The sequence below is a fragment of the Pteropus medius genome, unplaced genomic scaffold (genome assembly GCF_902729225.1).
Source record: "Pteropus medius unplaced genomic scaffold, Ma_sr-lr_union100, whole genome shotgun sequence".
NCBI classification, from domain to species: domain Eukaryota; kingdom Metazoa; phylum Chordata; class Mammalia; order Chiroptera; family Pteropodidae; genus Pteropus; species Pteropus medius.
In genome coordinates this window covers 10,065,947-10,079,937 of record NW_024351543.1, presented here as the reverse complement: position 1 = coordinate 10,079,937, position 13,991 = coordinate 10,065,947, and positions in this window count along the sequence as shown.

Below are 13,991 nucleotides of genomic sequence, written 5' to 3'. Positions count from 1 at the left end.
AAGAGTGGCTTAGAGAATGCGTGGCTCTCTTTTCTGCTAACCTAATGCGATCTGCAGGAGCAGGGGGTTCAAAGCTAGTGCGACAGATCTATGATCCCATCAGATCTCCCACTCTTTCCATTTTTCTTCTTGGCCGTCCTTAGGTTGTGGCTTCTCTTCTTTGGTGTGCCTCATGGTCACAAGGTGGCTATTGGAGCCACAGCATCACATCCGTATTCCAGGTAGGAAGAAGGAAGAGGTGGTATGGGATAAGAAGGTATTTATAAACCGATTTGGCCCCCTCTCTTTTAGAGAGTTTTCCTAGAAGCATCATCCAGCAACGTCCACTTATAACTCATTTGGTCAGAACTTGGTGCAAATTTACTCTTAGCTTCAAGGGAAGATTGAAACTGTATTATTATTATTATTATTATTATTATTATTATTATTATTATTACGGTGGGCATTTTGATGCTTCTGATAAAATCAGATTTATTTTATTAAAGAAAGAAAAAAGTGGATATTGGGTGAGCCTCTCACCACACATTTACTTTGCCTTGGCCTGACTCTGGCCCTAGTCCTGAGGGCAGCCCTGAGGAGCATTTCCATAGAGACTCAGCTGTAAGTGGCTTGACCATTAGAAACTTTGAGGTGAGTCTGGCCCTGCTCTCAACTCTTTAAAGCAGCGGCCTTAGTAGCACAGCCCGCTCTGGGCTGGCCTCAGGTAGGAAATCCTCTATACATGGGGAGAATAGGTGCCTTGGCTTGGCTATGCCTCGTGGCTGCGGTGAGCCTCAGGGTAGCTAATGCATTAATGCATGGAATGGCACCTTATAAGCTATAATGTACTGGGTGTGTGTTGGATCTCACTACTAAAATGGACTCCAAGAACCAACAGCATTGGCATCACTTGGGAGCTTGCTAAAAATGAATATTCTCAGCTCTACCATGGTCCTATTGAACCAGAATTATTTCAATAAGGTTAAAGTTTAAAAAGTACTTCCCTAAGGAGCTTTGGGCCTGTATCAAAGAAGAGGCCAGGTGACAAGAGACAGGTAAATTCACCTGAGACACTCCCTACAGCCTGGTTAAGTGTCTTGGGAAAGTCGCTCCCCCTGGGAAAAGTCTTCTCACCTGTCAGAAGAACAGTATGCACCAGACTCTTACTCCGTAAAGCGTGGCCTTGGACCAACAGCATCAGCACCACCCTGTTACAAATGCAGAATTTCAGGCCCTACCCAGAGTGACTGAATATGAGTCTGCATTTTAGCAACCTCCCTAGGCGATGCATCTGTACATTAAAGCTTGAGAAACCTGCATTAGGCACTCTGTGTGCCCTGAACCCAGAGAAATTTAGAACATTTAGAAAACCAAGTAATTTCGGAAACTGGTCCCAGGGTCCCAGTTGGTGATGTGGATGCTGGGAGACCACTGATTGCTGCAGACCCATGGGTTGGATGGAGTGGAGATAAACTCCCTTTGAAAGCTCAATGACTGGCAGCCTAGGGTCAGGGAGTGTGGTGAGCCACTTGGCTGGTACTATAGATGCCTGGGCTAGCTAGGTCTGGGGCAGGGATCAGGCTTGGGGGATTCTTCCTCTGACACTTCTCCTCTGGAACTGGATGAGTACCTGGAGACAGAAGCAGGAGCTGCAGGTGGGGCTCTGGGGATGGCTCTGGACCACACCTTCCTTCTCCCCTTCTCTCTCTCCAGTGTTGGTGGGCACACCTGAGGTACATGGGGTTGCGATGAGCAATGCTACTGGCTTTCAGCAGCAGAAGGAGACAGAGCCTACCTTATCAGTCTTCTTGCCACTGAACACTTGGTTGTTAAAAGGAATCCTTTTTTAAGACTGATGTTTTGGACTAAATAAAGCTGTGCTCCCACTCCCATTGAGCTTATAATGGAGTTTAATTTTATAAAAAGGCGAATTAATGGCTTTGTAAATATAAAAGAAAGGATCCCTGCTTTTTTCTTGACCAAAAGGCCCCAGAAGTTAGTCCTGTAAAAATGTCAAATCTTGCTTTAAAGAATGGCAGGATTTCTCTGAGCAGAATAACAGGAAATGACTCATGAAGGGTACCCCAAGGCCACTCAGCTGTACAAAGGGGCCCCCTGTGCAGTAATGTGAGGCTGCTGGCCCACTGTGGGGAGGAAAGTGCCCCGCCTATGGAGGGGAGCTGTCTTCTCTAGGCGGGGGCTCTCTGTGGGGCCCAGGGACTACTGGCATGCTGGCTCACAGGGACAGAACAGCACACTGAGGCTGAGTGCCCGACACAGTCAGAATTTGGCCCCTCAAGGAAAACTCACCTAGAAATCATGTTAAATTAATGATTCAAAACTGTTAGTCCAGGGGCCCTTCCCTGTACTGCCAGGGCTTGCTCTGGCTCTCACCTGGATCTCATTTGATGAGTAGGGAGAGAATGCGAAGATGCTTCTCCTGGTTTCTTGTGGACTAACTCAGGCCGGAATCTTCTATTCTGCCATCTAGCTCTCTATCAGCCTCCCCCTCTCTTCCCTCCTTCCCTTTCTCTCCTTCTCCTACCCCTCCCCTCCCCTCGCCTTCTCCTCCTCCTTGTCCTATTCCCTCCTCCGTCCCTAGGGTTGTCCTGTCCACGGCCTTCACTCCTAGATCTTCAGGCGATGGAGAGTCAGAAGATATTCAGATGGAACGTGCCAGCGCTACCACAGCATTATTAACATATTCAACTTTTTTCACGCCCGTCATTAAGTGGTTGCTGCCTTGAGCTCTTGTTATTCAGAAAGCAGAATCCACCTCAGCTGGTTCAGTAAACATGACGCGACTGTTTACAAAGGTACGAATGCAGTTGTATTAGTTATCTGTTACCGTGTAACAAGTTATCCCAACATTTTGCAGCTTAAATCAACATACATTTATGACCTTACATAGTTTGTGAGGGGTGAGGATCTAAGAGTGGCTTAGCTGGGTGGCTCTGACTCAGTGTGTTTCACGAGATCACAGACAAGCCAGTTTGTAGGCTCTGCTGTCATCTCAAGACCTGCCTTCCAAGCTCACTCAGGGGATTTTGGCAAGCCGTGATCCTGGCTGGCTGTTAGAGACTTCAGTTTTTTGCCATGTGGGACTCTTTGTAGGGCTGCTCACGACCTGGCAGCCTACATCCCCCAGAATAAATGACCCCAAAGAGAAGAAGGCAGAGGAAACTCAAGACAGAAGCTGCTGTCTTTTGTCACCTAATCCCAAAAGCGACATTCCATCCCTTCTGCTGAATGCTATTGGTCATGCAAAACAAATCTGGTACACTGTAGGAGGGGACTACTCAAGGGAACGGGTACCAGGAAGCAAAGACAACTGGGGGCCAGCCCGGAGGCCGTCAGAGATCAGTGTGGCAGAAGCAATCCCATGCCTATACCGGAGGGGCCAGGAGAAGGTAGTGCTCTTGGAGCCCAGGGAGAGTTGGACCCACGGAAAAAGAGTACCTAATAAGAGCTGTAGCATTAGAGGAACGCAGCCACTGCTAGAAACATCCCAGAGTAAGCAGGAAGCAGGGAAAATGCCCTGACCACTTCCTCTTCCTTCCCTTCAATCTCTTGCTGGTTCCTCCTGTTGGTGAACCCAGATGGAAGCCAGACGGTAAACGAGTCCAACTGATGCGGTCTGCAAGACTCTGCTCTCCGGACACCAGCCAAGGAAGAGAAGGGCAGAGAAGGCATCTGAGCTGAGGGTGCAGGTAAATGGATTCCAACCAGTTCCTCCAAACCTTCTCTGGCTGCCCAAGCCGCCTGGGCCCTGCCTCTGGGGTCCCACCCCTAATGTGTCCTGTGATCCAACAACTAAAGGGTTACGTTGGCCATGCCTCTAACCCTCCCTCACTACATCATGTTTGACCACCCTCTGGGACCCTCTCAGGCATTCGGAGACATCCATTTTGTTTGGTCAGTGCCCGGGCCTTACCAGGTTAAATATTTTGAATACCATCTCTAGTCAGAACAGACAACAAAGGAAACAATGTGAACCGAAGCAGAGAACGATGGCCCAAGGAGAGTTAAACAAGGGCATTCTATCTATAAAGGGGAGACCCCTGGTTCAAACACTGTCCCGTATTTCTGAAGCAGGCACAACCAGGAGCAGAATGAGCTCTCGTATCCCATGGGGAAGGACTCCCCTGTCTCAAAAGAGCCGCCTTTTGTATTTGGAACGAATCTCTCATGGCCACCAGCATCTTACCTGTGGTTTGTCATGCTGTGTAGGCCCCAATGGCGGGATAGGGGCAAGGTATAGATCTCGGGGCAGCAGACAGAACCCCCGGATAGAACCTCTGCCACACCGTGCCCAACTTGTTCCTTGCATGTGGATAGGATATACAGAGTTTGAGGGAGGGCAGAAATCTTCTAAGTCATCTCAGAGTGAAGTTAAGCAGAGAAGTTTCCAGAGCTGCTTTGGGAAGGGAACAAAAAAGGGAGGGTACTCCAGTGGAGGGAGTTGGAGGGAAGAGAATGTGGAGACAGGAACCACCTGGATTATGCAAAGACCATCCTAAGGACTGGCAGGGTCTGAATGGGAAGTAATGAGTGGGTCACTCGGAGGTAAATTGTCCATCAGGGGGCCACAGGAAGACCCAGCCACCTTCATTTTTTCTCTCTCTGAGGCCCAAGCCTGAAGCCAGCTGTGGCACGGCACCTCTGAGACCAGCCGATGAAAGGTCTGGAATGGTGGGCGGAGTTGGATACCATACAAGAAAGGTGGCCAGGTCACTGTATTTTGGACTATGCACTGTATAATTCTTTGCCTGTCAATTATAATGTGTTTACTCACTCAACGAACAGAAATCCATCCAGAATTTCTCGCCCTTTTCCAACGCCTCTGTTTTTGTTTGTTTGTTTGTTTGTTTGTTTGTTTGTTTGTTGACATTTCTGCCCTTGACCATTCCCCTACAGACCTCCAACCTGGATGTGTCCCCGTGTTCTTGCTCTGCTCACCCAGAGACGAGGGGCTGTGAGGATAAACAAACCAAGCACACACCGCAGAGAGCATCCAAGGCAGCCCTTCCTTTTTTATTAAGGTCAAAGCCAGGCCCACAGACAGATAGGCTTTCCTCAAGGTCACACAGCAAGTTGGTGGCAAAGCAGAGATCAGGCCCCTGCTGCCCTGTGAGGAGGGGCAGGAGGGTTTTCTCAGCATCGTGCACAGGGAGCGGGAAAGCAGCTGCAGGCCCGAATGGCTTTGAGAAAAGGCTGTTGTGGGGCTCATCAGAGCATTCTTAAGTATAATTGACTTTTAGGCATTAAATTTTTACCAGAATGAGCTCACAAGGTCTATAGGGAAAAGGAAAGTGCTTGGCATTTCCTGCCTCTTGGGGCAGTGTCTGGGGTGCAGAAAGCCCATCCTCCAAGCTGCAGGATGGAGTTCTCCCCTGGGAGCGAAAAGAGGGGTGAGGCCCCGGTAGAGAATGCAGGCCAGGATACAGAGTATTCAGTGGCCAACTGGTTCTCACTGATTTTGGGGGTGGAGAGATGGAGGCTAAGACCATCCACTCAATAGCCCTCAAGCAGTTGTGCCTCTGCGATGAGTGATGACTTCAAGGTTGGGAAAGATGAGACAGAGAATTCAGTCCCTGTTTATAGAACCCCTCCCCTCCCTTGACCATGCTCACTCATCATTTGGTCCCTAAACCTGTCCTATCAATCACAAACCATGTTTAAATCATTACCCATCTCTGGGCATCAGTGGTTTTGTTTTTTGTTTTTTGTTGTTTTTTGTTTTTTGTTTGTTTGTTTTTTGTCTGTATGATGAAGGGATGGACAAGATGATGTCTTGAAAATTTTTGAGATTTGTCATTCCCTAATGAGGAAGTTATCCCAATTTTTAGTCCAAGGGCTTCTTTCCAAATACCGAGGGAACCGCCAGGCAGGGTATCACTTTTGTTTGATGTGTCTCCCCAGGTTGGTGGGTGGGTGCCATGGCTTAGCTGTCATCCCTGGGACAGCAGCAGCCTGTCCCTTCAGATTTTAGTGCTAAAATAAGAGATCCAGAGGCTTATCGAGAATTCCATTTAAAAAACTCAAGGGCTGGACTTTTAACAATAGGCTTATTACAAGAAAACTGATATACCATGAACTGCACATATTTAATGTATATAATTTGATCAGTTTTGACATATATTATTCATTTATAAAAAAAACCCATCAGCACAATCAAGATAGTGAACATATTCATCATCCCCAAAAGTTTTCTCATGCCTCTTTATCCTTATTTTCTAATCAACCCTTCCTCCATCCCCAGGTTACCACCGATTTGCTTCCTATCACTTTATTTTAATTTACATTTTCTAGAATTTTATATAAATGGAATCATACAATATGTACTTGTTGTTATCTAGTTCCTTTCATTTAACATAATTTATCTGAGAATCATTCATACTGCATATGTGAATTCATTTGTATTGAGTAGTATAGCACTGGATGGATAAACACAATCATTTATCATTTACCTGTTTATGGCATTTGGGTTGTTTGCTAAAGTTTTGGGCTATTAAGATTAAAGGTGCTATTAATATCTATGGGCAAGTCTTTGTCTAGGCATATGATTTTATTTCTATTAGATAACTACCCAGGAGTAGAATGATTGGATTGCGTCATAGGAGTATGTTGAACTTTGTAAGAAATAACTAAACTACTTTCCAAAATATCTGCACCATCTACACTCCAACCAGCAATGTACGACAGTCCCACTTGCTCCATTCTCACCAAAATTTGGTGCAGTTAGTCTTTGCTATTTCTTTTCTCTTTTTCTCCCTCTGTTCTCTTCTTTTAGCCATTCTAATATGCATGTAGTGGTATCTCACTGAAGTTTTAATTTGCCCTTGCCTAGTGAATAGTGATGTTAAGCATCTTTTCATGTACTTTTTCTTTGCCATCTAGTCAAATCTTTTACCCATTCTTTTATTCTATTGCTCTCCTTCTTGTTATTGAGCTGGGAGATTGCTTTGTGTATTCTAGATGAAAGCCCTTTGTCTGAATATATGTTGGAAAATATTTCTCCCAGTCTGTAGCTCACCTTTTTATTTCTTAACGGTAGCTTATAAGAGCAAATGTTTTAATTTTGAAGTCCAAGCATACCATACTAGTGAAATTGTTCTTCAGAAATAAAAGATAAAGACATCCCCAAATAAACAAAAGCTGAAGGAGTTTATCACCACTAGACCTGCCTTACAAGAAATGCTAAAGGGAGTTCTTCAGGTTGAAATGAAAGGATGCTAAGTACCAACATTAAAACATATTAAAGTATAAAACTCACTGGCAAATGTACAGTCAAACTTAAAATTAACATTGTAATGGTGGTGTGTAAAAAATTTTATCTCCAGTATAAAAGTTAAAAGTCAATATTATTTAAAAGCACTATAGTTATAATTTGTTAATGGATGTGCAATATAAAAAGATGTAAAATGTGACATCAATATCATAAAATATAAGGGGAAAAGTGAAAGTATAGAGTTTTCGTATGTGACTGAATGTAAGTTATTAGCTTAAAATAGACTGTTATAAGATGTTTTATATAAACCTCAGAATTATCATAAAGAAAAAAACCTGTAGTCGATACAAAAGATATAAAAGGAAAGGAATGAAAGCATGTCACTACCAGAAATAAATCACAAAGGAGGAAAGCAAGAGAGAAAGAAAGAAACAAAGAAACTACAAAACAGTTGGAAAACAATCAACAAAATGGCAATAGTAAATCCTTAGCTGTCAATAATTACTTTAAGTTATTAAATTCCCTAATCAAAAGACATAGAGAGGCTAAATGGATTAAAAAAAATAAAAAGGTCCAAAAATATGCTGCCTACAAGAGACTCACTTTAACTTTAAGGACGCACATAGGCTGAAAGTGAAAGAATGAAAAAAAATATTGCATACAAATAGCAACCAAAAGAGAGCAGGCATGGTTATATTATATCGATGAAATAGATTTTCATCCATATTGGTCACAAGAGACAAAGAAGGTCACTATATAGTGATAAAGTGGTCAATTCATTAGGAATATATAAGAATTGTAAATACATATGCACCCAACATTGGAACACCTAAATATTTAAAGCAAATATTAACAGAACTGAAAGGAGAAATAAATTGCAATACAATAACAGTAGGGGATTTTCACACCCCACTTTTAACATTGGATAGATCATCCAGGCAGAAAATCAATAAGGAAACAGTGAACTTGCATAACACTGTAGAACAAATAAACCTAACAGACATATATAAAATATTCTATCCAACAGCACTAGAATACACATTCTTCTCAAGTATACACAGAACATTCTCTAGGATATGTTGGGACACAAAGCAAGTCTGAACAAATTTAAGAAGATTGAAATAATATGAGTATCTTTTCAAACCATAATGGTATGAAACAGTCAATAATAGGAGGAAAATTAGAAAGTTCACAGATATTTTGAAATTAAACAATACATTCCTGAACAACCAGTGGGTCAAATAAGAAATCAAAAGGGAAATAAAAATCACCTTAAGAGAAACAAAAATGGAGGCACAACTTACCAAAACTTATGTGAGGCAGCAAAAGCAGTTCTGAGAGGAAAGTTTAAAGTGATAAATGCCCACATTAATAAAAAATAAAGATCTCAAATGAACAACCCAACTTTGTACTTCAGAGAAGTAGAAAAAGAACAAACTAAGCCCAACGTTAGAAAAAGGAAGGAAATAATAAAGATTAGAGCAGAAATCAATGAAATTGAGACTACAATGGTAATAGAAAAAAATCAACAAAACTAAGAGTTGGTTTCTTGAAAACATCAATGAAATTGATAAAGAATAGGAAGAGGATAAACAAAATTATAGATGAAAAAGGAGACACTACAGCTAATACCACAGAAATACAAACCATCATAAGAGACTACTATAAGCAATTATATGTCAACAAATTGGATAGCTTAGAAGAAATGGATATAGTCCTAGAAACATATAACCTGCCAAGACTGAATCATAAAAGAAATGGAAAATCTAAACAGACCAATAATTAATAAGGATATTAGATTAGTAATCGAAAACTTCCCAACAAAGCAGAGTTCAGGATCTGATGGCTTTACTGGTAAATATGACCAAACTTTTAAAGAAGAATTAATGCCAATCCTTCTCAAACTCTTCCAAAAATTTGAAAAGGAGAGAACACTTCTAAACTCATTCCACAAAGCCAGCATTACTCTGATACCAAAGCCATACCGGTATACTTCAAGAAAAGAAAATTATGGACAAATACCTCTGATGAACATATGTGCAAAAATCCTCAACAAAGTACTAGCAAACTGAATCCAACAGCACATTATAAGGATCATACGCCATGATCAAGTGGAATTTATCCCTGGGGTGCAAGCATGGTTCAACATATGCGAATCAATAAATTTGATACAGCACATTAACAAAACGAAGGATAAAAATCAAATGATCATATCAATAGGTGCAGAAAAAAACACTTGAAAAATTCAATATCCTTTCATAATAAAAACTCTCAACAAATTAGGTCTAGGAAGAATGCACCTCAACAGAATAAAGGCCATATGTGACGTGCCCACAGTTAACATCATACTCAATGGTGGAAAATCGAAAGCTTTTCCTCTAAAATCAGATATAAGACAAGGGTTCCCACTCTCATCATTTCTATTCAGCATAGTACTGGAAGTGCTATACAGAGTAATTAGGCAAGAGAAATAAATAAATGTCATGCAAATTAGGGAGGAAGAAATTAAATTGTCTCTTTTTGCAGATGACATGATCTTATATATAGAAAATCCCAAAGACTCCACCAAAAAACTATTAGAACAAAAGAATGATTTCAGTAAAGTTGCAGCATAAAAAAAATCAACATAGAAAAATCAGTTGCATTTCCATACACTAACAACAAACTATCAAAAAAAAGAAATTGAGAAAATCTCATTTATAATATCAAAACAATAAAATACTTAGAAGTAAATATAACCAAGGAGGTGAAAGAACTATATCCAGAAAAGTATTAGACATTGATGAAAGAAATAGAGGAAAACACAAATAAATAGAAAAATAGCCTGTGTTCTCAGATTTTAATTTATATTGTGAAGATTTCCACACTACCCAAAGTAATCTATAGATTCAATGCAATCCCAATCAAAATTCCAGTGGCATTTTTTCCATGAAATAGAAAAAACAATCTTAAAATTTGTATGGAACCACAAAAGACTCCAAATTGCTAAAGTCATCTTGAGAAAGAAGAACAAAGCTGGAGGCATAACATGTCTGAATTTCAAACTATATTACAAAGCTACAGTAATTAAAGCAGTATGGCACTGACATAAAAACAGTTACATAGTCCAGTAGAAGAGAATATAGAATCCAGAAATAAACTCACACATATGAAGTCAATTGATCTCACAAGGTGCCAAGAATACACAATGGGGAAAGAATAGTCTCTTCAATAAAAGATGTTGGGAAAACTAGATATCCACATGCAAAAGAATGAAATTAGACCCTTATTTCATATCATATATAAAAATCAACTCAAAATAGATTAAGAACTTAAATATAAGACCTAAAACAATAAAACTCTTAGAAGAAAACATAAAAGGAAAGCTTTTTTGGTTAGGACACCAAAAACAAAGGTAACAAAAGTAAAAATAAATAGATGGTACTACACCAAACTCAAAAGCTTCTGCACAGCAAAACAAACAAACAAACAAAGACAAAAAACAATCAATGAAAGGTAAAGGTAATCTATAGAATGGCAGAAAATATTTGCAAACCATATACCCAAAATATATAAAGAATGCATACAACTCAAGAGCAAATAACCCAATTAAAAAATGGCAAAGGACCCAAGCAGATATTTCTCCAAAGACATGCAAATGGCCCACAAGTATGTGCAAAGGTGCTAACATCACTAATCATCAGGGAAATGCAAATCAAAACCACAATGAGATATCAGCTCACACCTATTAGAATGGCTATTATTAAAAAAAAAAAGATATAACAAGGATTTGTGAGGATGTGGAACAAAGGGAACCCTTGTACACTGTTGGAGAGAATATAAATTGGTACAGCCATTATGGAGAACAATATGGATTTTTCTCAGAAAATTTAAAAATAGAACAATCATACGATCCAGCAAACTCACTACTGGATATATATCCAAAGGAAATGAAATCACTATCTCAAAGATATAGCTACACTTCAGTGTTCATTACATCACAATAAACAAGATATGGAAACAACCTAAGTGTCCATCAATAAATTAATAGATAATGCAGTGTATATATATGTATATATACACAATGGAAGATCATTTAGCCATAAAAAAGAAGGAAATCCTGCCATTTGCAACAGTATGGATGAACCTGGAGAACATTACGCTAAGTGAAATAAGCCAGACACAGAAAGACAAATCCACATGATCTCACTTATATGTGGAATCTAAAAATGTTTAACTCATGGAACCAGAGAATAGAATGATGTTTAGTTAATAGGAGCTGGGGGCTGGGGAGAATTTGGTTAAAGGGCACAAACTTTCAGTTGTAAGTTCTGGGGATCTAATGTACAGTATGGTGACTATAGTGTATTATATACTAGAAATAATACTATATTACATACTAGAAATTTGCTGAGAGTAGATGTTAAGTTTCTTCAGCACCTCCCACCCCCAAAAAAGCATGTGACATGATGGATGTGTGAAATAACTTTCACACTGTATATGTATATCAAACCATATATAATATACCTTAAATATGTACAGTTTTTGTCAATCATACCTCAATAAAGCTGGAAAAAATACAGTATGAGCTATCAGTGCAATTTCGCCCCAGAAGTGATTTTAAAATATAGAAAGAAGTTGGAGTATGGAAAAGGAAGTAAGGGGACTTGGAAGCTACAATGGCACAGCAGACACATGCTTTTAGTTAGATCCTATGCTCATTTGGGCTGGATTCGGTTGGGGAACTGATGGAGATTAAGGGAAACTAAATCAGCACCTGCACGATACCTCTTTGTACCATCCCTTGCCAGACTTACGCACTTGAAGTCTACATTGATATGACTATATTGTCCAAAAGGAGCTGGACTTGGTGTCCAGCCCCCTAGACACCAAGTGCAAGAGGAGGAGGATGAACTGGAGTCCGCCTGGAGAAGGAGAAAGAGAATGGTAAAAGAATGGAAACTACGTCAAAATATTAGGGAACCGAGTGTGTCGACAGAACTGAAGATGTTAAGTTCGGAGAGCTTACAGCATCTCCCCACGTAGAAGATGTTTCCCCAGAGTCAGAACTTTGAAGACAAGCATTATCTCCAGAGGAGAAGGAATGAACGGTGAAAGGTTTGCAGAGATTACCAGGAAAACTGTCCCCTTCCTTCACCTTCAATCACGCTATCCCTTTTTGTCTGCGGGCAGTGTGGTGAAGTGGTTGATGGCTTGAGCTCTGGGGCAAGACTACTTGGGTTTGAATCCTGCCAGAGCCATTTATTGGCCATGTGACCTTAAACAAGTCTCTTATTTTCTCCACATGCCTCAGTTTTCTCATCAGAATAATGAAGATTAAAATTAGTTTATCTCTAATAGAGCTGATGTGAAGATGAAGGGAGGTAATGCTGGTAAAGTGGCTACCGAGCCCAGAATAAATGCTCATTAAATCTTAGCGCTTGTTTTCTCACCGCCCCTCTGATGACTCCTTGTGCAGTGAGGGACAGGATTGCCCACTGAATGACCCTAGAGGTTCTATCTGGGTTGCCAGGCAACAAGCTATCTGGGACCAGTGGCTCCCCCTCCTTCAGCAGCAGTAGCTGTACAGGATTTTAACTTCCTCAAGGGCACTGGGCATCAGTAGCTGACATTCCAAGACAGCTACTGGAACAGCCGACCCCTGAGCCTGGATCGTTTATGAGGCAAGCTCTCATGCTGGCTCAATAAAAAGGTAGAGGAGTAGGGAGTGGGATCCTTTCCTGGAACACAATCTCTCTATGCCCTGGCTCCTTTCATGCTTCTTGGTGGAAGGGATGAAAACATGGGACCATGTATCTCATCTCGTTGGCTCTGAATTTCTCACAAACCTGGCTCTGTGCCATGCTGTGTGCAGTGGTGTTTACTTTCATCTACGTCCCCACACCCTTCTCTGCACGGCCTCATTCCTCCTCTCTGTTCCCCGAGAGCATGCCCCCATGGCGAGTCCCGCTTCCTTCTAGACCTGGGTATGCTTGCTCCTCCATGATTTCATCTGCTCCTGGGGGTTCCAATGTAACCTTGTGGCAAGGACTCCTGTGTATGCCATATCTTCAAATTCCAGGCCTGGCTGGACGTTGTCACTTAGACCTGGCACATTGAACCTTCAGAATGTTCAAAACTGAATTAATTTTTAAATTTTCTTTTCCCTTGGCCGTGAAAATAAACATAAATAAATAAATACCTTGCCCTTCCTGTACTCATAAACTTGATGACTTGTCTGTCCTATCATCTATCTTGTCACCCTGATCGAAAATCCTAAGGTCCTCTCTCGATTCCTCCCCCACGACCAGTCATTTGGCACAAGCATCCTATCACACGGCTTTGCCCCCGCCTCCCTCCTCACTCAGTGCCTCTTCCCCACCAGGACCAGCATTCCGGTCTCTCTCTCCATACTCTGTCTGGTTAATTTTCCTCCCCTGCTCAAATACCTTCGGCACCTCCCTATTACCTAAATACGTTGTAACTCCATACTCTGACTTTTCAGGCTCCTCACAAAACGGTCCAGGTCTAAGACTCAGCTGCTCTTCCACTATCCGTACTCGAACCAAGTCCATCGAGTCGCTCGTACTTCCTTCAGTCTACGCTCCTCACACTCCATGGTGCTGCCTGTGCTGTCTCCTCCACCTCAAACACCCTCCCGAACCCTCCTCCTGTTACACTCTCACACATCTACCAAGTTTATCTCAGATGTCCCCCTCTGGTGACATCTTCCTGTGTGCCTGCCCCCATTCACACTCTCAGAGCAGAGGTGTGTTCCTGGTTTATGGCGCTTGTCATAGTG